This window comes from Rattus norvegicus, chromosome 8, assembly GCF_036323735.1.
Source record: "Rattus norvegicus strain BN/NHsdMcwi chromosome 8, GRCr8, whole genome shotgun sequence".
Taxonomy (NCBI): domain Eukaryota; kingdom Metazoa; phylum Chordata; class Mammalia; order Rodentia; family Muridae; genus Rattus; species Rattus norvegicus.
Genome location: NC_086026.1, coordinates 117,017,549 through 117,043,500, shown reverse-complemented (window position 1 = coordinate 117,043,500; position 25,952 = coordinate 117,017,549). Strand labels below are relative to the sequence as shown.

The 25,952-nt window shown below is 51.5% G+C and overlaps 1 protein-coding gene across 8 annotated transcripts in view; it reads right to left on the bottom strand.

The window, feature by feature from the left end:
* The window catches only part of Cacna2d2 (calcium voltage-gated channel auxiliary subunit alpha2delta 2), a 131,300-nt gene that overhangs the window by 38,659 nt on the left and 66,689 nt on the right, over positions 1–25,952 (bottom strand).

Below are 25,952 nucleotides of genomic sequence, written 5' to 3'. Positions count from 1 at the left end.
GATCAGGGAGCGGTAATGGGGCATCTTTAGGTCTACCTAATGCTATAGCCCAGGAGGGATGGGCAATGAGCCCCTCAGGGCAGGGGCTGATGAGGCCAGGTGGGCCTGGCTGGCTAGGTTTACCTGCTGTTCCCTAATTGGTTCCTTTGTCCTTTACCCAAGGGGAGAGACCAGTGAAGTGGTCCTTCAGAAGTGTCCAGAGTTCACCAACTAATCCTGATGTCACCAGGCCAGACCTGATGAGGGCATGCCCAGAAGCCCCACTGAGTTAGCCTGGCCCAGCCCAGCCCTCTCCTGTTGTCTCCTTCCCTGGGGCCCCCACATTAGATCCGTATTGTGCACTGCTAGATACTAAATACAGATTTCCAATTTCCAGAGCTGTTATGGTCTAATGAGTAAATAATATACATATTTAAAACTGTCTAAAAACATATCTGCATAATTAAAATATCTGCATAATAACCAAGCGAGATGCAGTTCAGCATAGGGGGAGTTGGAGACCCAGGGCTGACAATAGGAGCAGAAGGGAAGGCTGAGTTGGGGTCCCGGCACTGCATATTTCTCTTCCCTGCCACTCCGGCCTTGAAGAGGCAGTGGTGTGTCCATCGAAGCACTCCAGTCAGGGAGTAGAAGAAACCCCAGCTCAGACCCATGTCTGCACCTCTCATGGTCTGAGACTGGGCACGTGCAAATGGACAGTGTCCAGTATGTGGCCTGTTGGTGCCTTCACACCTCTTACTGCAGCATCTAATGAGCTCAGAGCTTTGCACACTGACCATGATTTTCTGAGGGAAGGTCTTGTCCCAGTCTCCTACTTTATACAATCCCAAGGGATGAGGAGAAGTGCACCAGTTTGGGCAGAGCAGGCCAGCCAGACCCATAGCTTACATGTCCTGTGATGGGGACACATCAATCCCTCCCTTCATCCATCCAATTCTACTTCCAACATAAAGATAAAAGTGCCACCAGAATGATGGGAAACAAACCCTAAACCCCTCACCCAGATTCCAGCTACCAAAACAGCAAACAGCCCTGGAGGACGGCCAGTGCTGTAGGAAAGGGCCTTGCAGCTCTTGACAGCGACAGGTTTCTTAACCTTTTCCCTCACAGGCCACGCACACACGACACGAGTTGCTAAAAATATATAAAATAGTAGAGTGGGTTTGTTTTCTTATAAAAAGGTCAGAACAGATGTAACACGGGAAAACTCATCAGAGTGGCGGTCTCTCTCTCTGCAGGTGGGAAGCTGCTCCTCTGCTTCTGGCCTAGGCCCCCGAGTCCCCTGTGGGGAGCGTCAGCTTGGTTATCGATTCCTGAACTTCTCTGTGCCATCTGGGAGAGACAGCGTATGTTTCCTTTTCTCAGAACAAAAGGGAAGATATAAAGTGTGGTCTGGGAATGGAGATGGGGGTGGGGTGGGGGCAAGACCATGGCCCTATCTGGTGTCCCCAAGGTGTGACTTTCAGAACACACAAATTTCCCCAGAAAATTACTGGGTCCTTAAAGACTGGGTCCCTAGGGAAGACACACATGCAAAATACCACATTGTTTTGTAACAGGTATGTTGTGAGAAAAAGAGAAAGACGGGGAAAGAGAGAGGGAGAGGGAGAGAGAAGGGGGAGAGGGAGAAGGGGGAGAGAGAGAGAGAGAGAGAGAGAGAGAGAGAGAGAGAGAGAGAGAGAGAGGGTGCATTTTAACACTGAGAAGAGGAACGTTATTAGCTTGAAGACACTTCTTCCGAGGGAGTGGAGGAGGCAAGCATGCCCACAGGTGGCCATCAGTTCCACTGGTTTGATTGCTTTAACTGGAACTCCAGTTCGCACAGAAAGAGTGGGTTGTATCACTGGAGGACAGCCAAATATATCTACAAGAGGAAAGGGAACTCTGCGGCTTAGCACGTAGTGTTGGGATTAGCTTGTTTCCAAAGCAGGTTCCACAGGACCCAGGGGAAAGTGGACCTTCTGGAGAGTTCCACTCTGGCGAAGGGCTGCCTTAGGAGGGCTGGGTGTAGACCTAGGTAGTCACACAGGGTCAGGGTCTCGAGGTCTTGGGGTCTCTCCTCCTCCTCTTCCTCCTCCTCTTCCTCCTCTTCCTCCTCTTCCTCCTCCTCCTCCTCCTCTTCCTCCTCCTCCTCCTTCTTCTTCTTCTCTCTCTCTCTCTCTCTCTCTCTCTCTCTCTCTCTGCATGTGGGCATGTGGGTGACGTTTCATCCCCCACTCCCCCATTGGAGACCTGCGTTTCTGAGGCTCGGCAATTGCCGTCACTTCTCTGGCCTCAGTTTCTCGTCTATATAATGGGAACTCTTCAAAGCTGCGGAGACATGGACAGACTGGGTCTAGACAGAAGACAAGACATGGTTTCATTTGGACACAGGTCCTGACTTTCCTTTTCCCTTGACTCTGATGACTGTTCCCTCCTCCTCCTCAGTGCACTTGACCATCTAACCTTGGCTTGACCTGGCTTCTGCACCTCGTGTCCATGGACTGCCTCTCTCTTTGGCATCACCTTCTCTGAGAGTTGTTATTAACCCCCAACACCCTGGCCTGACCTCTAACCTGGTGCCACCACAGCAAGGGCCCAGAAGAATGTCACCATCCAAACCTACCAAGTTATAATGTACCTTGTGATAGACATCCCAGTGATGACCGTTTCCCCCTCGATCAGACTTACAGAACCCCCAAACCCAACCTTAGACACCCCATACCCACAGCGTCTGGCATAAATGCATCCATCTCTACAGCTCTATGTCACCATGTTGGCCCCTATGTCTACACCAGTGTATTCTGTATTCTCTAATCATGTTTCCTTCCTGTTGCATTTTTGAAATTAATTAATTTGTAGTCTCTGAGAGAGGGTCTTGCTATATGACCCTGGCTAGCTGAAATTCAGCACGTAAACCAGGCAATCTTTCTGTCTCTGCCCCCTGAGTTGAGATTATGGGTAGGTACATATCATCATATTTAGAGCCTGTTGCCATTTTTTCCCCCAAATAGAGGATTTTCCTGTATAGCACTGGCTGTCTTGGAACTCACTTCGTAGGCCAGACTGGCCCCAAACTCACAGACCCACCTGGCTCTGTTGCCATTTTTAATAGGGCTGTCTTAACCTTGTCACTTCCCCACTGTGATGACTTTGAATGCTACCCTCTTTCACACTTAGGTTCTACACTCTTGTTGGTGCCTGAGCCTGGACTGCCCTCTGTATTTCTTTTAGAATTGTGTTTACCAATGCCCTTCAGCAAGCCTGGTTCTCTGGCTTTGTTATGCTCCAGATCCTTTCAGACTCACACCATGGTATTCTGTGTCTGATTCTATCCCAGATGTTATCCTCTGGGCAGGGACCTGACTCGTGAATCTATGTAGTCTCCGTACCAGCCATGGGCCAGCTCAGCCAAAAGTACTGAGTGACCTCAGGCTACTAGAGTGGTCAGTGGGGTCAGAGGTAGATCGGGAGGTTTCTTAAGGAGGCTGTTGACTCAGAGGCACTGGGTTTCTCTGGAGCAAAGATGGCAGAGACCAAGTCACAGAGCACTGATGGCAGAACGGAGATCCAAGATGACACAGAAGGGAAGGTGTGGGCAGGGCGAGAGGCTGAGTCACACACAGTGTCACCTGGTACCATGCAGACAGGATTGCTGCTCCTGTCTCTCTGGGATCCAACCCCACTCCAGACGCGAGGGGGTCACCTGCTGCTGTCGAGTCAGTGATGAACAGGAAGGGGAGCCTCTGGAGTCTGTTGGAATCTGAAGCCGTGTGTGTGTGCACGCGTCACGCACACCTCATCAATTCAGTAGATCAGTCCTTGGGGGAACATGGACTCCCTGGGAAGCAGACACCCCATACCCTAATCCAGGACCACTACATTCTCCTGACACATCCCTGACATCCCCCAGTGTCTACTCAGATGTCTCTAATACTCACTGTGGCTCAAGGAAGTGACTGAGAGCTCACTGGGTAGGTTGAGGGTGGTGGCTCCTGAAGAAGGGCATTAACGTGGCTCTCTGCTCTCTTGTCATCAAATGTTTACTGAGCACTTCCTGCATGCTTGGCCTGGGCTAGGCATGTGTAGGCTGGTGAGCATGGCTCTGCTGTTGTGCGGCACATGCCCCGGAAGTTTGTCATTACATTCTGCCTAACTTCTCCCAAGTGCACTGAACACGGAACTTGCCTAGGACTCTTACAGTAAGAACAGCCTGGGTTTGAAAACTCACTGGCAGAATTTAGGGTGCTAGGCGGACCTCTTGCTGTGCTTATCGGGAAGCCGAGCTTGGGCCACCAACCCCAGCGAAAGCCCTCACCCAGCCACCGTGTTCTCTTCTCATGATGTTATTTTTATACTTTTCCCTAAAACTCAGCCTGAGCAGGCCCTTCTCAACTCTATTAACATTAGAAATCTAATCAGTAATCAGGCAGCTCATAATTTTCTGATTAGCTCTGATTAGGCCCAACCTCAGGAGAGGGAGTGGGACAGTGAAGAGGGAGGCGGGGCTGGACAGGCTTTGGGATGTGCCTAAGGGGCCTCTGGCTAGGCTGAGGGTGGAGGGCAGAGGTCAGAGGGCAGAGGGGAAGAGCCTCAGTCCCATTACTGCCTGTTAAAGGGGAAGAGGCATGGCTTGAAGTCAGGGCCTATGCTGGATCAGAGGGACTGCAGGCTCAGAGAGCAAGGGCTGCAGGGACCTAAGGCCGGTTCTGAGCAAACGTTCAGTACCCTGGACAGAGACACGAAGCCGGCTGTGTGGACCACAGGGTTGGGTTAGCTATGGACCTGGCAGCCACTGTACCTAGGTCCTTCAGAGTTCACAATCCATGCAGACCGCAGGCAGAGCGTTCAGTGACAGTGACAGTGGCGACATCGTGTTCAGAGGGCTGCAACATGCGATATGGACCTAGGCCACTTTTGCCAAGCACACCACAATGAAGGCCTTGCTGGGTGATCATCATTTTTAATGTGGAGGCCATGAAGTTGGGGCCTACTGGCTCCACTGCACACTGGAGGAGCCAAGGCCTGGGAGGACTGCCAGCCACATGGCCACTTAGGGATAGAACCTGGGTTTATACTGAGGCATGCTAGGCCAGGGCCCGTTTTCTCTCCTACCTCTGGCCTCCGTCAACTTCCTCCTGCTTAGATGCACATAATATTAACCAAAGCAAACCCTCTAGGTCTAGCCCTTGCAGCCTCTTCTTGACTGACCATGAAGCCCCTTAATTCACTGCATTTTCCCACAGCCCCCGACCCTTTGGAACCACATACTGGAGCCCTGTTTGGGTTAGGGTCAGGGTGGCCCTGCACTGGTCCTGTGGTCCGGGATCACCGCCTCTCGTAAACTGTAAGCACACAGGTGACCTCTGGTAAAGTGCACAAGCCCTATTGGAAGAGACGTGTACAGCTAATGCCATGCAAATTGGCACGAAGGCAATCAGTCTGACTCTAGAGGCTGCCCCACCGGCCGCAGGCTGGCTCATTGTCTTTTCTGTCAATTTGCATCTCATTACCCACAAGGCTGTGCTCACGGGAGGTTAAAAGAAAAAGGGAACCAGGCAAGCCCCACCGTGTTCTGCCTTCATCTGGAGCACAACCCACCTATGGGTCAAGGCTGCTTGGGCAACTCTCCCCAGGGGGCCCTACCATCTTCCCAGGGTCACGGCCACCCCACCAACCCTCCCTTTCTGTCTTCACAGTTGTTACCACCACTGCCATCACGATGTCCATGGCTACCGCCGCCACCACTTCTTATTATGGCATCTTTATTGCTATCTTTCCCGTCACCAACACCATCGTCATCATTAACTTCATCCCTGTCTGTCACCTTTATCATCCACCACCATTGGCTCTACACCCATCGTCACCATTACTACCTCTACTGCCAGGGTCACCTCTGTCACAGCCATCACTCCAGCTCTGTGGCTGCCTTCCCTCTCACTTCACATCTCCTGGTGGGCAGGACCACTGCTGCTAACCCCAGTGACCCAATAACCTCGTCCTCAACCCAAACTGGGCCTGAACTCTATGCTTAGATCTGGTGTCCCGGGAAGGAAGCGCTCAAGGCTACAGTTCAGGCCAGGTGTTCATCCACTCAGGTCCATCCACTCTGGCCTGGAGAGAATGGGGCTCAGTTCCAGCAGAACCTGGGGCTCCATTTATTGACGTGACCACCAGGATGCTCACCCATGGCATGGTTGGCTGATGCTGCTGAGTATGGGTTACCTCACCTCTAAAATGGGGCTTCTGTAAGTTTGATGCAAGACTGAATGAGGGTAAAAGGAGCCGATGAGGAGAAAGGTTGAGCATCCCCAGTAGCTCCAAGGGGGAGGGTGGCTTTGGGAAAGGAGGGCAGCAGACAAAACCTGAGGGACAATGTCAGACAGAGGGGAGGGGTCCCAAGTGGGAGCCTCTGCTGGAACAGAGGTGTGGAGTAGAGATGCATGGGGCAGGTCAGGGTGAGCAGCTTAGTTCTTTGTTCTTGCCAAGGGGCCCCGGGGTGTTGAGCCGCATGGCCACGCCTCTTACACCGAGCTCTTCATTGCTATCCGTGCCTTGCTCCACCCAATCCTTCCTCTCAGCTCTATGAACCCCAGTCAGTATCCTTATTCTACAGACAAGGGGAACCAAGACTCAGAGAGTGTGAGTCACTTGCCCAAGATGACGCAGCGATGGAATGGCAGTGTTCTAACCAGAATATGCCTTTATCCACACCAGCACCAGCCTCTGACCTCTCTGCCTCCCTGCTGGACCAAGGTGAAGACAGGGCTCCCCACAGAGGTCAACCGGAAGGGTGGGAATTGAAGCCATGTATTTCCACCCAGGATGTGGCTTTGAGTGGATGCCTGAGACTGCCCACTAGCTTTGGTGGCAGCCAACGTGGGTCCTACCCTGGACATAAGGCTGGGCACCAGCTGCCCGGGGGTCATGTTGAGAGCCTTGGCAACAGTGACAACCAGACAAAGGCCTGGAGGTGGAAGGCAGGGTGGGCACAGCCTGGTTGCCAGGTGGAAACGCCCAGTGTAAAAGCCGCTCTGAATACTGGCTGCGTCCCGCTGCTGCAATCAGCCTCGACACTTGGTTATTATGAGGAGTAAAGGCGGCCGGCGGGACAGCTGGAGCCGTGGCGACAACATTTAAGGCGTTTGTCAGAGCTGTGGGACACGGACTGCCAGGCACTAATGGCTTCTGTGTGCTGCTGCCAAGTGAGAGGAGGGCGGGCAGGCGGAGGCGGCCTTGCTCCTGCCTGGGCCTCGTGCCTACCTCATGCTGCGTGGCCGCTCCATGACAGGTAGAGCCCACCTGGGCCCTACAGATGCCTAGCAACCACCACATAGCCTTGGTACCGCTGGAGAGGGTGGGGTGGTAGCTGTGCAGTCCATACCTGCCTATTTAGGGCATCTATACCATCTCCACTTCCATTCAGAACTCAGCTCCCCTACCCACTGGATCAAGGGTCTGGGAATCAGGTCCCCACTATGCTATGCCTAAGGAAGAGACTCCTAAATCCAGGTTGGCTCAGCCTCTGCTTTCTCAGCCCTTTGGTTTGGACTCTGTGTGAGAAAGATCCTCCAGGTGATAGCCCCACACTGCACTCACACCCATCCTAACAGAGAGATTTCAGCCTTTCGAGCCTCCGTTTTCCTTCCCCGTGAAATGGGACAATAGAAGCATCTACTTTTGATTGTATTGACCAGAAAACAGAGGAGCTGCGTGTTGAGCCTCGTGCCGGCAATCCCGGCACTTGGCGTTCATACTGAGAGATCTGTGGGGCTGGGAGTGGCCTCGGGAATTCCTGCACCTGGAAGAACATCGATTGGACTCAGCACCAGCATTGTGCGCTGCAACAAGCGATGACATCACCGGATCTCAGTGCTGCTCACTAAACCCCCAAAAGCAGATCCATCCTCACCCCATTGTACAGATGAAGCTGAGACTCGGAGGTACTCGGAGGCAGTTACCAGTCATAGCTCACTGTGAACAGAGCAGGGGTTCTCCCAGGGGCTGTGTGGGTACGTTCCTCCCCCCACTCATGGATTAGCTCAAGAGATAACTTGGAAACTCCTCAGAGGAAGAAGGGGGTCTTCAGCTGCCCATGGATCAGTAATATGAATATGGAAACACTGTGGATCTAGGAAGAGACCCAAGGGGCAGGAGGAGAGCTTGGTGGCCCAAGCTCTTTGCTAGGATAGACCAAGGCTGAGGTGGCAAGAGGACCCTGAAGGCCAAATGTAGAGGCACACGTCTTTAATCCCAGCACTTGGGAGGTGGAGGCAGGAGGAGCTCTATGGGTTCAAGGCCAGCCTGGTCTACATAGTGAGTTCCGGGACAGTCAGAGCTACATACTGAGACTATGTCTTTATAGAAAGCACTCTAGAGAAGGTACATAAAGCTTTGTGTTCACCCACGGTCAGCCAGAAGACCTCTTCCCATAGTGCCTTGTTGGTAGGCACAGCTTGGGACCCTTGTGGCACAAGAGACTGGGACTGGGGGCACTGTTATAGTTTAGTTGTTGATCACTGACCCTTTGGAAGCAGCTGCAATGGCTCTGTCTTTTTACATTTTTATTTTCTGTGTCTGCTTTTGTCTGCATCTGTGTCTGTGTATCACATGGTACAGGACCAACCGGAGCTAGAGAGAGCCTTAGATTTCCTGAAACTGGAGTTACAGACAGTTAGCAGTTAGCAGTCATGTGACTGAGAGCTGAACCCAGGTCTAGAAGAGCAACGGATGCTCTTAACCACTGAGCCATCTCTCAGCCCCCAGCAGCTCTGTCTTGATAGAGGTCACTGCCTGCAAGGACCTCTTCACTGGAAGAACACAGTGGAGTTGTGGAACGGCTTGGGCAGCATCGGTCATCCATGCACATCTGTAAAGGGCTAAGGGAAAATGCTGTCTGCATCCTTATCCCACTTCAGAGAAGGAGAAACCGAGGCAAAGGGGGAGGGGTAAGGCTTGCCTGGAACATACTCGCTCTTGAGGTCTGTTTGCTTCTTTGAATCCATGGAGCCAGGACCTCTCCATGCCAACTCAGCCTCGGCCCATGCAGAGGTCTCCAGGCTACCTCATTCAGAGCCCACTGCTTTGGGGTCTGGACTTCTCCTGGGGTAAGGTCTTTTCCAATACTCTGGAGCCCTATGTTGCTACCTTATTTCCAAGACCAGCTCCGCAGGAAAGGGGGTGACTATGGTCTCTTGGCTCTCCACTGAGGGACACAAGGGGATGTTGGGGTTGTGGCTAGTTGAGAGTGGGTAAGGGGTTTCATCCTGACTTTGTGACCATTAGCTTTGCCATTCTGGGAGTGATAGGCTTCTAGTTAGAGGAAGAGGTTGTGTGCACATATGAACAGAATATGTGTAGACTTGGGAATCAGCACGGGAGAGCATACAGCCATTTCCACACATGTCCACATGGCATTTGGGTCTTAACATTTGGCCAAGCAATTACCTTTGTGTGCTTGATTGTTTCTAAGGAGCTGGGTGATGGAACTTTCTTCTGGGGATGGAGGTGAAGGGGTTACTGAGCGCTGGCTCCTAGACACACAGGTCTCAGCCCTTGCCACCGAGGCCCAGCCAAGTGGGTTTTCCTGACTAAGGCCTGCTTGGTTCCCACCTCCAATGAGACCTTAATCTGTCCACCGCTTGTCCTCCCTCCTGGCCTTCGTCCTAGCCTTCGGATCATGTTGTTTTGTGTTATCTCATCACAGCCAACACAATGAGGGATAAATGAAATGGTGACACTGAGGGCTCTTCTTCTTTCTGCTACCGGCCAACACTATTTGTGGGGTGTTGGGTGCTGGAGACACAGGAAGGGTAAGTAGGACCTGACCCCAACCTCACAGAACTCATAGTACAGGGGAGGGGCTTCTGCCTGTCTCCATGACACCCCATCACCATCCTGTGAGCCCCTAACCCCTGGGCAAGTTAGATGAGGCTCCCAGGGGAATTGACCTAAATGTCTTCTGGTTAAAATACAAAACCCTGGATCTCCCTTAGCTTTTAGGTGACTCAGTGTCACAGCCTGTCTGCTCAGCTAGGCTAGGTGCCTGATCCTGGCCCTGGTGTCTTATCTTGTCCCTTTGCCCTGTCTTTGTTACTCATCTAGTATATGAAAAAGCCACTCGACGTGCTGCCAAACGAACTGAGGACTAGGCCCAGCCAGGCAGCAGAGGCGGCGAGGTGGGGTTGGACTGCCTGTAGGGCCCTGTGCCGAGCCACCACCCTGACTAGACAGGCAGGCAGGCCAGCATCTGGCAGGCACAGCCGTCTCCCTGGAAAACAAGATGCTTCTTATCGAGATAACGAATCGCTCCATTTAGATCCAAATTAGCCTCCCCCATTTCCCCATTCTCCACCGCATCTCACCAGATCGAAACCCCCTCTGCCCGCACAGCTGAGTACCCAGCCTTCCGCAAGGCCAGGTCACGTGTTTCCCAAAGTCAGGACAGCTCGACAGCCTCAGCCCGGCCAGCAGGCACCCTTCCACAGTGGGTCACGTTTCCTTCCCTTTCTTTCTGTTTTTGGGGTGGAGGTGGAAAGCTTGATGCAGCTGCTGCTCTGAGGAGTGGGGATTTTTATTTTATTTTTTTTTTAGCTCGTTCTTTGAAATAAGGATGCAATATGGGATCAATTTTTGATGACAGTGAAGTAAGAGGGGAAAATAGTAGCAATTTTCTCTTCTGAACATGCCCTATTTAATGGAAGGATGTCAAGGTGGAGTTTTATACAGAGGAGAGACTGCGTATTCCCAGGGACACATGGTCAATCAGAAATGCCTGGCACGGTCTAGGTCTCGGCTTGAGGACGGCTGGGAACCCCTCCCTGTTCCCCAGTGTCTTCCATTTAGGGGCTACCAGGGGCCAGAAGTGGGGCAGGGAAAGGCTGAGTTTCTGTCCTGCCTTACCTGGCTTCACAATGGACCTTCCTTACTTTGTGCTCTGCAGGTCTCAGTTTGCATCAGGATTCTAGAGCTGAGACCCCAGGGAATCTTGTGTTAATTAGGGTTATAAAATCCCACCCAGCTGCTGTCGCCTTTATCAAAAACCTAGGAAGCTGAGCTTTAGTTGGGCCTCAGCTTCAGGGTAGGAGGTGGGAAGAAGGTAAGGACCGGGTGGGGACTGGGTAACATCCCTGAGCTGACAGAGATGGGACAGTCAGCACACCCAGCCTATTGTCTGGAGGCTCAGGATCCGGGCTGGGGGAGGGGTGGAGGAAGGGGCTATTTACAGAGGCTACTGTAAGAGACTGCCAAGTGTCAGAGGGGAACTGCCACACCCCCACTCCACCAGTGTAAGAGACAATTCAGTGGATTCAGACTCAGGTGTGTGCAGTCACAGTGAGGCTCAGGCCCAGATTAGAAACAGACCAGAGGTCAGGGCTCTTACCTCGAAACCCATCTCCTAATTCAATTTCCCTCATTGGAATCTGGGGTTCTCTGCAGCATCTGAATGGTGCCATGGCCACTCCTGGCCTATTCCTCCTGAGGTCTAGTCCCCAGTGGCCATGTTTCTTCCAAGGCCTCCTTCTCCTTGCAACAGCAGCAGAAGTAGTATATCTTGATGCCCATGCCCCACAAATATATACATACATACATACATACATATATATATATATATATATATATATATATATATATATATATATATATATATATATCAGATTCACAAAGCCACACCAGCCTGTGTGACTTGAAACAGTGCTCAGGCATATTAAATCTCGGCAGACCTGCACAGAGCTGTGGTTCCAAAGATATGTAAACCTCCCCACCCCCACCCCCACCTGTGGACCCACTTAACACAAGCAATTCATATCCCGAATGTGACCTTCTAGTATCTTTGCCATAAGGTCAAAGCAGTGCCGGAACAAAAGGCCTTGCTGCTCTTCCAGAATACCACACAGAACAGAAACCAAAGGGCGGGCAGGGCAGGTCTTAATCCAAAATGTCTGCAGATTTGAGGAGGGCATGCAGGGGCCTCTAGTCTCAGCACCTGCCCATCAACAGACTCCGCCCAAAGCCACGCCTGCCACCTCCTTTCCTTCTTTGGCTGTGGCCAGGCCTCTGAAATAATTAGCAATTCTGCTCGACAAAACGCAAGCCCGATGGGATAATAAACTCCAACATCTGTCAGAAGAGCGAGCTCCTATGGAATTGCCAAGAGAAACATTTTTCTCCTCATTCAATTCACATTTAAATCGAAAACAACCCCTGCAAGTCTGCGCCAGGCCTGCGGCGCGGGGCTCCGGGAGCCCACAAGCTGTTCCTGGGCCTGCAAAGAGGCTTGGACGAGTGGCGATCACTCACTCAAATTAACAAATCATTTTATTTAGAAATGAAGAGAATTTGTAAGTGACGAATGGCTTCAGGGCCACTGAGGAGGAGGAAAAGCCAGCCATTGGTCCACCACACAGGGTAGGCAAGCTCTATGCCCCCCTGAACAGAAAGCTCTTCTGGGGAGCACAGGGCTCTCCACTTTCACAGCGGCCCAGTATGACAGACAGGCTAGGAATCATGTTGCCACTCTATGGGGGTACATGGAAGGCCAGGGGATGCCCTGGGTCCCCAGTTGTACTTACTGGCTTGAAAAAGACACCGGCTTCACTTTGAGGGTGTCTAGCCACATCTGGTTCTACCCCAAAACGAGTCTCTCAGGCCTGCAATTCAACCTTTGGGCTGTAGGAGATGCTGTGCAGAGAGGCAGGAGCCTCTTCAAGGTTGGATTTGGATATGGAAAAGCCTCACCAATAGGATTATATTCCTGTTACAGGAGCACCAGGGACTTGAGTCACAGGCCCAGGGCTGCAGTTCTGCCATTTTTATAATGAAGGGTATACACTTGGATTGTCATGGGCCTTCCCATGTACGAGGATCTCTGAAAGCTTGCTACCAAATACCAAATAAGGGCAAATTGCTGGAAACAGGGCTGGGACCTTGCTAGACACTCCTTAAGGCTCTACACACCTCTGTCATACCTTTGCTCAGGGCTTGTGGAGTGCCTGCATGCTAGCAAGCTCTCACAGGACTTAACTTTTCTCTTTTCTTTTTCTTTTTCTTTTCTTTTCTTTTTTTTTTTTTCGGAGCTGGGGACCGAACCCAGGGCCTTGCGCTTGCTAGGCAAGCGCTCTACCACTGAGCTAAATCCCCAACCCCTTAACTTTTCTCTTCTGCCATTTTTCCAACAGGCAGGACAGCCTTCTGTGGGACACAGGGGTATTTCCCACCCCCCCTACAATCACAATCGTCTCAGGGCCCAGTAACTACCTCTTCTTAAATAAACAAATGAATGGATGATAGAAGGTCCTTGGCTGCCTATACAAGCACAAGACAGAGGACACTGAATGTCTGTGTATTCTGATACATTTTCATTCTTATCATTTGTACAGACATGTTCCTTCTGCCCAGAATGCTATTCCTCTCTATCTAATATCTCTTCAGCTCAGTCACCCTCATTGTGGAACCTTGTCACTGCTATGGCTACAGCTCACTCTGAACCAGTCTCCCACCCCCACCCCAGTGTTGGACACTGAATACAGGACCTCAGGCACACTAGACAAGCCCTTTACCACTGTGCTACAGTTCCTTAGACTAGATTTTCTCAAGTCAGCTGGGATCTGGTTCCTCTTTGTCCTTCCTTAGGCCATGGTTGGGCCTCTTCAGATTGAGGGTATGACCCTCCTCTGAGAGTTCCCTGGCTGAAAACAACATCACATGCTATTAAAACAAACCTAGAAACATCTCCAGAAGGTAGAGGGGCTTAAAGAGGAACGAGAAGAGAAGATGGTGTTAAAAGGATGCACCATGGGAGGCAAGGTGTCTAGGAAGGCAGAGGGATGCTGGGGCTGGTGGTGGGGTCTGGAGGCTTCTGGAAATGGAGACCATAGGCATTGGTTTTGTCTATGTGTATGTGGTGCCCAAGCAGGTTCACCTGGAGACTTGTCCGATGTCGGGTTGCTGCAGCAGGAACCTTGAAGGAGCTGAATGAACAGTGCTTTTCCTTGCCTCTCCCAGCTCTCTAGGCTTTTCTAGCATGCTTGGGGAATGAATAAATGATGTGGTTTAGGGAAGACTGAAGTCTGCTACAGTGGGAGGAAGAACACTGCCATCCTTAGGCCGGGAATTAATGGGTCCCCACAGAAGAGCCAGAAGCTGGCGGTACTACAAGAGGCAAGGCCATATCTTTGCTCCTTTGGCCAGAAGAGGGACACTCAGGCTCCTTTCTTATGACTCTACATCTTTAGAACCACAGAAGACCTGCAGTGCAAGCAGGTGCTGCCCAGGGCTCAGCAGGGCTGGACAGCCTGAATGGGCACAAGTCTTTAAGAGTGAACTCGGCCTTCCCAAAGAGGCCGTCACGGTTCCGATGCCTGGATGCAATCCCGAGTCTGAGGTTCAGGTCTCCAATTGCCCTCTGCCATCTCACCCTGCACAACCTCTACAATCCCTACTGTGTGCTCCTCCATACCCTTCTGGTTTGTTGTGTGTGTGTGTCTGTGTGTGTGTGTGTGTGTGTGTACCTGTCTTCCTCAATCCCTTCTCTGCCTTATTTTTTTTTTTTTGAGATAAATTTGCTTATTGAACCCTGAACCCACCAATTGGCTAGACTGGTTAGCCAGCAAGTTTCAGTGATCCTTCTGTCTCCACCTTCCTGTGCTGGGATTACAGGTATGTGCCACTTTGCCTGGCCTTTCACATGGGTGCCAGGGTCCAGAACTTAGGTAGCTGATGCTTGCACAACGAGCATTTTACCAACTGAGCTATCTCCCTAGCTCCTGTTCATTTATTTATTAGTAGATAAGTAGCTCAGGCTAGCCTCAGATTCGCTATGTAGTTGAGGATGACTTTGAACCTCTAACTGTTCTGCTTCTACCTTTGAAGTCCTGGCACTGCAGGCATTTGCTGCCATGATTGCTTTCTGCCTTTCTGAAATGGCCCCCAAGTTACCCCTATTACCGTGGAGATACCCCTTTAGCATTAACTCGAAGGCTAGCTGGGGTGCTCTCAGAGGTCTGCTAAGCAGGAGGCATGCGGTGTGTCTCAGGAGGGATGTTGAGGGCAGCCTAGAAGGCGTGTGTGTGTGTGTGTGTGTGTGTGTGTGTGTGTGTGATTCTAGCTCTACAGGGCTGACACATCCATCTCAGCCCCTTCTCTGGGACCTCCTGGCTGTGACTATTGCTATTGCTTCAGACAGAGTAGAAGAGGGGCAGGGAGGGAAGGGGTCCCCTAAAGGCATTCGATCCTTTGGTAATGACTCTGTTCCTCTCATGGCTGGAGCCTGCCAGTCTTGAATCCTGAGTTTTTAAGCATCTAGGGACTTATATGGGGAGGGCCTTTGCCTTGAGGGCAGAGAGATAAACAACCTGTAGGGAACATCTCAGGATATCCCTGGGTAGATCTCTGAGTTTATGAACCACTCAAACTGCAGAAGTGTGGAGTACTAGGAATATGGGGGTGGAGGCTCCATTCCATTCTTGGGGCTACGGGGAGCTTTTGGGAGAGAGTACCTCCTAAAATTCTCTAGAGATGGGGCTGAGGACCTGCTTAGGGTTCAGCAAGAACAACCATGGTTTGACCCAATGAAGAACTTTTAAACAATTCTAATGGTGGAGCAGGGACCTGGAGACATGGTAGCAACTCCCTCTAGAGTCAGTATAGAGTAACAGGTCACTGGCCTGGAGAAAGAGATGGACTAGCCCCCTCCAGTCTTGTGATTAAAGATTCTGTTTTGGTTCCCTGATGTCACGAACCTGAATCTTCCACATCCCTGGGGCCTTGATCTTGTGAGCCAAGATCTGACAACGTGCCCCTGAGCTCTAACTTGGGAATTTGACATGTGATGCTTGGGTGACCTCACTAGTGACCTTGAGACTCCTGGTGTCAGTCCTGGGCTGTAACTTGGTTGGTGGGTACTTGCTTAGTTTGCAACCCGTGGACTCATATATGACCCTGAATCCACCACAGCTAACGGCACCTTCACGGAGAAGCAGGAGGCCCTTTTACTCAGGGAAGTCCTGTTTAATGGGCACATGCTATGTCCCTGAATGACAATGCAAGATGGAGTGGTGGCACACGGGAGGCCCCCAGAAGCTCCACACTGAACATGACTAGACGTTATTCCCCTGGCAGAGTTGGGAAGCTACGGTGAGGGGCGGGGCAGCCTCCTTGGGGCCAGAGCCTGGTTCCCAGGATCCATCACTGGAGACCCAGACAGTTCTGACCTCAACTCCTTGCCTTCCCCCATCCCGTCTTCTAAGAGGAAAATCACAGGGAAGTAAACCTTGAAGGGAGAAAAGAGAATGTTTTTAATTAAAAGTTTAAAAGGATTCACATCCCGAGGGAATCACAGCAAGAAAAGGCGGGGAGACAAGGGGGGCAGGGAGCAGAAAAGTAGGCCATGCCAGCTAAGACTCCAACCAGTTTTTCCAGTTGCCTTGTGCACTGCACAGCATCAGTGGCTTGGACCCTGTGCAGCAGCCTCAGTAGGGGAATGGGTACATGGGGCTCAGCTCTGATGGCTGACCTGGAACAGTTCTGATTAAAAGCTTAACGCCGGGCATGCTAGCACATTAATACTATGAACACTCAGAAGTCTGAGGCAGAAAGATCACCAAAACTGGAGGCCAGCCTGGGTTACCTAGCAAGACCTTGTTTTAAAACAATATCAACACAAAACCAACCAACAACCAATCAACTTTAACTGAGGTTTTAAACCATTCCCTCTGCCTAACCCCAGACATTTCTGATCCCAGGACAATGAGGCTGGTCTGGAGCTGTCCTGTTTGGCTAAGGGCCAAGGTGCATGCACCCCACTTTGGAGTTCTATATGTATCTTGTCCATAGTCGATGGCTCCAAGTAGCCCCTGCCAGAGGGCTCATCCATCACCTCTGCCCACTCCCGTACACCTAGCTTACCACACCCTCCCCTATCACATGCTGCGTCCTGGGCGAGCAACGCCACCATGTATTTTACTAGTCTGAACCTTGCAGTTGGGCAGTGCCTGGGGGTGAACAAAATGGGTGAATCCTCTTGGGAAGGGGTTCGGTAAGTTCTGTGTAGTCCTTTTGTCCTGGCATGGGAAGAGCTCTGACATCTTCAGGCCCAATCTACTGACTTCCATTTACTTAGTGGGCTGGAGCTGGAATGTATTAAGGGGGTGGGGTGTCACTGCTTGGGGGGTGGGTAAAGCTGACCTATGAGATGTCCCTACACCCAGAAGTCTCTCTCTACCCTAACCCTTTCCTCCTTTCCTGGAAGAGAAAAAGGTGAACAGAAAATATGACAGATGTAATAGTTTGCAAAATGAACTAATTACACGGTAGTCACTCAGAGAGATGAGATTAGCAGAGGAGTCTTGGATAAAAGGAAGCCCAGGTGTGCAGGTCAGTGGTAGGAAAAGGTCCGTGTCATTGTGGAACTTGGTATTCCTGCCTGAGGCTTGGAGAACGGGGGGGGGGAGGAGTCAGTGGTCCCCTGAATTAGACCATGTTCACAAATCCGGGTTGTCACTGTTCATAGACTGTGGCTTACCTCCTGGCTCCAATTCTCCCAAGTGGCTAGGACCCTGGACCCTATCTAAAAACGGTCTAGAAGCAGGACCCTGAGGTCCCCAGCTCTGGGAGTAAGTAGGGCTGCCAGCCCTGTGAATGGCAGGCAAGGCTGTGTGCATTCACTGCACACAGTTATTACAAGTTATACGAGACCCTGGGATTTGAGAGCGTCTATGCTCTCGCCACTCCTTGCCCATGAGGATCCGACTGCTCTATCCCATAAGCTCCAGGTTTGCCTCTTGGAGAGGAGGCCAGCAAGCATTTGAGGAAGGTGGCTAGGAGAAAGGCAGCAAGTGCCCACTTCTTGACAATGTCTTTAGGTTCTTGGGGGTTTGGTCTCACCATGCAGCCCACACTCATCCAATATCTCCTACCTTTTATATGCCAGCACCAGGAAGTGTCCCAGACTCCTACCTCCCAACCCCACTGCAGTCAATCCACTTGTGCTGTCCCGCTTGATTCTAAGATTCCTCCACTCTTCCACATAAGGCTGTAGGCCTTGAACCCCTCTCTTGACACCTATGATGGTCTTTCCTTTCCCTTGAGTACCCCCACTTCCTGTGAGTCCCCCACTTCCTGTGCTGGAACTAACTGCCCACTCACTTCAGAACTCAAGCACTTAGCTCTGCTCCTCTGTTTCAGTGAAGCCATCCTGGACTCAGCTGGGTTGTCCACTACCTTGAGGCGTTTTCCTCTTTCAGAATCTTTTCTCCTGCTCTCTGAGGGGCAAACATAACACCCCAAGTTAACCTATAAGCCCCACTTGCCCAAGGACCAGGTAACTGCCTGGAATGCTGGAAGTTGTAGACTTTGTATGGACTTTAACAGCAGCTTCAGAGAGAGTATGGTGGCCTATGGGTTTGTGTTTATAACCCCTGCAGCACATGTCTTGGAGCCACTCAGCTGGGAAATTCCAGGGAATGGTCCTGACAAAAGTCCATCTCTTGATCAATATTTAATATTTAATAAAGCTTGCTTCAAATCTGGCCCAGAATGGTGGAATTGTATTTTTTTCCGGTGAATCCCAGGATTAATGGAGGCCCCACAACTGCCTTCTTTTCTCTAGCCTTGGGTTCAGTGCCACCGTTCTGTGCTTCCAAGTAACGGGGATGCCTTTCCGAAGAATCCCAAAGTGAAGTGAGGACACCTTCCTCATCAGGTCCCCGAAGGCAAGTTCAGAAAAGCCCAAGTCTCTCCCTCTAGGCTTCTCTTCCTAGGCACAATTCTATGGAGTCTCAGTCAGAGGGGATCAGTCAGAAAAGCCACTGGACGGGCTTTTCACACCCATCTCCCACGTAAGGAAACCAAGCAGAGAAATGAACCGAACGAGTTAGCAGAATCCCCTGACGCTGATATGACGGGGCTGCACTTGTGACCTCACCTGCCTCTTTACCCAGGTACTGGCCCTGCTCCCAGCACGCCATCTCCAAGACACTTCTGGAGAACCTACTCCTTCATTGCCCTCTGGCCTTCTGTTCCCATCTGCTTCTGAGGACAAGCCTCGGCACCCTCTCTGAGGTATCGGCTCATTCCCACTGCGCTAGGCTGATACAGCTCCTGTATGGACATCGGCTTCCCTGGCTCATGGCCTCCTGGAGTCTCTGTCCCTCGTCCTGTTTCTGCTTACCGCCCATCTATTCCTCTGGTCACCTACCTGACGCTTAGGTTTCTTTTAGGCTGCTGGACTTGGTGACTGGGGACACACAGGCAGAAGAAAGGGTCTTGAGGTTATGGGAGGTTGTGCACAAAAGGCTGGGGACCCTCCACTTAGTCTCACAGCCTGGAAGACTGCATATGCCCAGAAGTCGAAAGTTGTGTACAGGGAGCCGGCCTTCCCCGGCTCCAGGTCTCTGCTTTATTATCTATACTTGGCATTCCTGTGGACCTGCCTGGGTTGTGTGTGGGGAGACCTCACTGACCCTGATCCTGCCAGGTAAGGCTGGAGCCCTGGTCCTGGGCGGCAGGAGGATGAAGCCTCACGTTCAGCTATCTCCACAGCTTGACTCTAGCTGGTGTTGATACGGCCGCTGAGGAACAGAGTGGGCAAACACAGAGAGGCTGCTACACAGAGTCAGTGGCTGTGAACCAGCCTCCCAACACCAGGAGGTGGGAAGCACCACGTACGTAGCCTGGACATTGGGAGCCATGGAGATGCAAGTTGGGAACAGGGGTTCCTTGTCAAGACCCCAGAAGAGTGAGGGCAGACTGGGTGGGGTTGAAGGTCGACTTCTGGTCCCTGAACTTCTGTGTTCCTTCCTTCTTCTTCCTTCTCCCCTGGCTAAATCTTTCTCTTCCTGGGTCCCTTAGGCTTAGCCCCAGGTACCATACTTTGTGACACAGATCACAACACTGTCACTGCCAGCAGACTGTACTCCCGTAAGTCTATTCACCTTGCTGTACCCGTGGTGACTTAGGACTGGGCCTGCACACAACAGGGCAAGTCCTAGGTACTCACTAAACAGAAGCTGAACGAGGTGTCTGAAATGCTGGGTATCCTGTGACCTGATAAGCCCTTCTTACTGCCCCTATGTCTACCACCCCCAGGGCAGTGACACCAACTTTAGTCCCAGTGCTTTCTCCCAAGGGCAGCCACTGTCACCAGGGAGGTGCTGCCTATTGGACGGCTTTGAAGCTTAGAAAACGGGGTGAGACTGCTCCCAGAGCATGCTGGGAGAACGGACCATGCTTAAAGAGGCACACTCCAGATATCAGGCAGTGAGTGAGTCCTGTCCCTAACTTCACCTCTGCCACATCACCTCTTCCCTGCAGTGGAAACTGAGGCACAGGCTGCACCCTTTGCTCATGCTCCTTATTGGGGCGATATTGGACTAGACATTGCCGGGATATTCCTTCTTTTTGCTTTTGACAGTTGCGTCTGTCTTCTAAGGCCCAGTTTAAATTGCCACCACCTCCAGGCTGTCCTCTTAGACTTCTCAGTCCCATGGTAGCAAATCTGCACGCTGACACCCTAAAGGTGACTGACTGTCTGTCTCCTTGAGATCTGGGGCCCAGAGGGCCAGGATCAGCCTGGCTGGCACACTGCTACCCTCCCCAGCCCTGTCACACAATGACTTCAGAACAAAGGGCCACATGCTATTAAAAATCAATTAAATTTCTCACTTCTGTGATCCTAAATTAGTCTGGTTTGTCCCTGTGGCACCTGTAGGTCCTTTTCCTCTACCTCTTAGGATCTGTCCGTTTGCCAGCTAGGACTCCCTACCCCCACCAGTCCCAGAGGAGTGGGCCCAAGTAGACAGTAGTCGCCCCTGAGCTTAGGCCTTGTCTGGGGAGCAGAATAGAGGGTCTGGCGTCATTTATTTGGTTCTGTCCCTGGGTCAGGGCGACGTTGCTTCCGGATATACATACAAGCCAGCAGTCCCTGTCTGACAACCTTTCGCCAGGAGAACTCAGCTATAGGGTGGAGTGTGCCTCCACCTTTTAGACCTTAGAGCTGTTGCACCCCAAACCAATCAACCTCTTCCTTTGATTGGCAGGTGCTACAGGATGGCAGTAGCCCTCTTCTCGGCAGGTCCCAGGTGAGCAGACTGCTGCAAAAGGCCACTGGAGTCCTGAGGGGACCAGATCCAAACAGGCAACCTGGCATTTCGGGAGGCCCGACAGGTCTGAGTCAGTTGGCAGGTGAAGGCCAAGGAACGAAGGGACATTGGAGGGCCCTTGGCTATGCCCCAGCCACACTATACCTGCATGGTCCTTCTAACAACCTGGGAGACTAGCTCTTGGCTCCACCAGGACAGCATGGAGTCTTGAAGGATTTCAGGATCTCCTGGCCATCCACCCTGGATATAAGTAGGAGAGGAGGGCTCCGCTCTCAATATTCACCGGGAACGTCTTTCTCTTGTTCGTGCTGACCGACTCCAAGGACAGAATGCTTGGGGGTGTGTGGAATGACCATCAGCTTCTACACACATTTAGGTCACCTCCTCTGAGGTGCCTTCTCTGATCTCCATCCCCAAATGGTGGTTTAGAAGAAACCTCACTGCTACCTGGGCCCCTGCTACCACCATCCCTGACCCCACCCTCTCCCTTCCAGCCACACATATGAAAGACATTCAATAGATACCCATTTGCTAATCCAGTCCTTCCCCTGTCCCCAGGGGCCCCCAGCCGGCTCCTCTGGGTGGCACCTTGCCAGGAAGCAGCACTGTTTGGGTGAGGGGAGAATAATCAGCTGTAAACGCCGCAATCAGGGAGAAAAGGCTGCTCAGGCCCTTGGCGCCCACGCGTGCGCCTAATTGGCTCCACGTGTCTGCAGCTCCTTTCAAGAGCAGGAAAGTGGAAGGGTCAAGATCTCTTAATGTTCGTAATGGAGGGGAGGCAGAAGCCACTGCCAGCCCCACATAAACACCTTTTAATTGCTCCGAGAAGGGTGGGCGGAGGCAGTGGGTGCTACAGGCTCCCTCGCCTGTCAGCCTGCCATTACTGTGCCCGGTTCAGCTTCTTGGAACTGGAGTCCGACCCCAGAAGCTGAGCTCCAGCGGAACCTGGAACCACGTGTTTGTTCCACAGATGTGTGCAAAGTTCCTACCAGGGGCCAGGTCTTGGCGGATGACTCTTGGCCTGGATTTCCCAGGAACAACCTATTTGTTGAACCCTCATCAATGAATGCACCACTGGATCCAGCAGAACTGGCCTCTAGCCGCTGCAGTACCCAACCCTCATCCCTTTGCTGCCTCTTCCAGGCAGTCTTCCTTCTTGCCCCTTTAGAAGAAAGGGAACCTTTCTCTTGCCGAAGCTGCCCTACGGCTTCTGCACGTCCCCGCTGCCCCACTGCCTGTCACATCACTCGTGCCATCTGACCTGGGAATGGCGGGCTATACTGTTTCTTAACAGAGACACAACTGTTGGAGTGTTGTGCTACTGGCATCTAGTGGGTAGAGGGTAAGGATGCTACCAAACACCCTCCAGGGCTGGGAGCAGGCCCTGCAGCAAGGACGGATCCAGTTCAAGATTCCTCTGGAGCTGGGAGGCTCTGCTTTAGACAGACAGGAAGCGGTAACTGAGTCAGAGCTGGGAGGAATCTTCTCTTCCTGACAGGGAAAGGAATCTGTCCCTGAGCCCTTGGCCTTTACCTCCTGCCTTTGAACGCCCAGCTCAGAGCTCCATTCCTGAACAGACCGGGCCGCGCTGACAACATGCGTCAGCTTAATTGGGTTAAGTGGCCATTAGTGGCAAAAGCAGGGCGACTGCGCACAGAAGGGTTTTTAATTTTATTCTTTAAATGACGCTAATTCTCCAGAGGCCACTGGCAGCGGTGGTGCTGTCCACTGGAACCCTCAGATCTGAAGGCTACGCTTCCCTCTGCCCCACCCACGTGAGCCTCGTAGGGGACTTTGGGAGGAACACTCATCATCTAAGAAAGAAAGTGAGGGGTTGAGGATATGTCCAAGGCTACTAGGTCATCACGGGTCAAGGTCTTGTCAGAGGAAGCCAATGCCTCATCTTCTTTTTCCTTAGTCCTGGTCTTCTGTAGACAGCTAACGCTTCATGGTCATAAAATGGTGGCACACATGAAGGTGCTGCCAGTTTGTATGGCTTGCTGAATTTCTAGGTTCAGGAGTCCCAGCAAGGCTCCTGCCCTCGGCTTGTGAGTCTGAAGGCAAAGGAAAAGGCCTTCTTGGAGCAGACTGCCAGTTTCCACTCTGATGTGCACAGTAACACTTTGATCTAGGTGCCATGTCCTGAGTTCCCTGGCCCTGACCTTTCCATCCTCTGAGAATCAGCGAGCCACAGTCCCTTAGCTTCGTCTGTGGGTTTGCCTCTCACTTCACCCAAGCCGTCTCCTCTGAGACACAAAGTAAAGATGCCAGGGATGGGTGGTAAGTAACACAGCACTCAAAGACACTTGCTGTCCTTTGTGAATGACAGCCTCCAGAGTTGGGGAACCGAGGTACTGGGCAGGGAAGGGCCTCAAGACCTTACAAGCCCTTGGTTCAATTTATGTTTCTGAGACATGGCCTCTTGATGTTGACAAGTGGTCCTGGGACTCAAGCAGTCCTCTTACCATAGCCTCCCGACTAATAGGCACAAGTCGCACAGAGGAGGGAGTTGGGGCCTGAGAGGGAAAGGTGTGGGCACACGAGGGCGGGAACACGTCCTTCCCTACATGCCTTTGGCACCAACTCACAGAGATTACCACATAACTGGCCACACGTGAACATTGGTGACAGCATTGGGCGGAGGGGGGTGGGACAATAACGAATAAATGACCTTTCCAAGAAAGAGACTGTGTGCCAAAATCCCAGCTGAGAGGATGGGGACCTAACAATTGTACTTCAATTCTGCCCATGTTCTCACGGTGTATCATAGGTACTCGGGTGCCTTCTTGTGCCTTTTGGGATTCAAGTCCCTAGAAAGCCTCATCTCTTTGGGTAGTTGAAGTTTCAAGAAGACAGGGTTCCCAAAGCAGAAAGATTAGCATGGCTCCTGGACCTGGGGACACTGCTCCCCTGTGTTTGTAAGGTCCTGGTCTGGCTGGTTTCTATCTGACTCTTGACTTCAGGTCAAGAGACATCTGCTCGATGCTGATTGGACAACACTGTGAACTTGTGGCCTGCATTGCTCAGTTCCCTCTTTGCAAACCCCAAATTAAGATTCCAGACCGGATCAAGGGATTTTAAATTGGATTACTGGATGGGGTCCAGGGAGGGAGGAACAATGGAATAGAGGATAAGGGTCAAGACCCCCCCCAAACTCCTCCCCTCATTTGTGCTCAGGCTGCATACAAATGTGGGAAGGAAGAAAAGGATCAGAACTTGATTAAAAGCAAGTTTAAAACATAATCAAGTTCAAAGCTGGCTTTGAACAATTAGAACCAAGGGGGTAGGCAGTCCTTCTGTCCTCTGGGGGGATAGGGTAAGCCTGGAATCAGGCTGCAGCAGGTAGACCCTGGCCAGGGCAGGGCTGGATGGCCATGGTTGTAGCCTTAGTGCATGCCTCAGGAATGTGGGGGAGCCACAGGCTGGGATCAGAGTTAGGAAGACCTGTGTTCAAATTCTGGTCTCTTGCATCCTGTCCTGACATATGACCTCTCCAAGCCTCATGTCCCCTTCTCTAAATGGAGTAGTATAGACTTCCTATGGGAGGTGCTATGAGAATGGCTCGTGATAGGCTGACCAAATGGTGAGCGCCCTTTCCCATCATTCTTCCGTTGAAAATCATTTGTATTTGTCATTGAGTGAGTGCCAGGGAATGGGCTGATGCTGTTGGTTTAGTGGAGAGGAGGCAGATATCTATCCTGTCTCTCAGCCATGGATGAGTATGTGGGGTACGGAATGAGAGTTACACCAAGACTCCACGTCCCTGGTCATGCCCCAACCTTTTCTGTTTTTACAGTTGGCTGTTCCTATAGTATTGGGTTAATGGGTAGGGAAGGACTCTAATTGGGTGGGCAAGTCAGGTTTGCTAGTCTATGTTTGTAATCTCAGCTCATGAGGCAGGGGCAGGAAGATGGGAGTTTGGGGCCAGCCTGGGCTACATACTAAATACTTATCTAAAATAGAAGTTTGAACAAGTCAGCCATGTTCCATAACTTGGAAAGAGACAGGAAACAGTGTGCAGACTTGGGGTCTGGAGTGAGTGAGGGGAAAGGAAACAGAAGAGGAGACATGTGGGAGAGGCAGTGGGATGGGTGTGATGTGCTGGCTGGGTGGACTTGACATGGCTTGACACTCGTAGGTAGAGACCTTTGACCCCTTCTGTGACAGCCTGTATTCTGACTGACTCCTCATATCTGTGACCAGGAGATCCCCAAATCAGATGAGACTAGGCTTTCTAGGCACAGTTCTGGGTTTGCTGGGTTCATAATTGCAGGGAGATCCTTAGAAACCATTTCCACCAGGCTCAGATGCCAGCCCCACCACTCTCTTCCAAGCACATAGGCACTCAAGACAGAGGAACCATGAGGGACAGCAGGGTCCAGCCACTGGAAAAGGGGACGCCTTCTCTATTGGGTCTAAATATGGAGGATCTAGGTTAACTGTCTTGACTGGACCCTGGCCATTGTTGTGGATGGATGTACTAATTTTTTTTTAAAAATTACTTTATTGAGATTTAATTGACAGCAAATCCAGTCACATTAAACACACATTTTAGTGGTTCTTAGTATAATTAGAGTCACGCAACTACCACCATAAGTTAAATTTAGAAATTTTCATTACCATCAAAAGAAACCCTGTATTCACCAGCCCTATCTCCTCCCCAGTAGCCCATAGCAATCAGTAAGCTAGCTTTCCATTTCTGTGTGTTTGCTGAATATTTCATAGAAACGGGATCACGTGCATGGCCTTTGTCACTGGTTTCTTTCACTTGGCGGTATTCATTTGAGTGTATCCATGTTGTAGGGCACATCAAAACTTTTCTCCCTCCCTCCCTCCCTCCCTCCCTCCCTCCCTCCCTCCCTCCCTCCCTCCCTT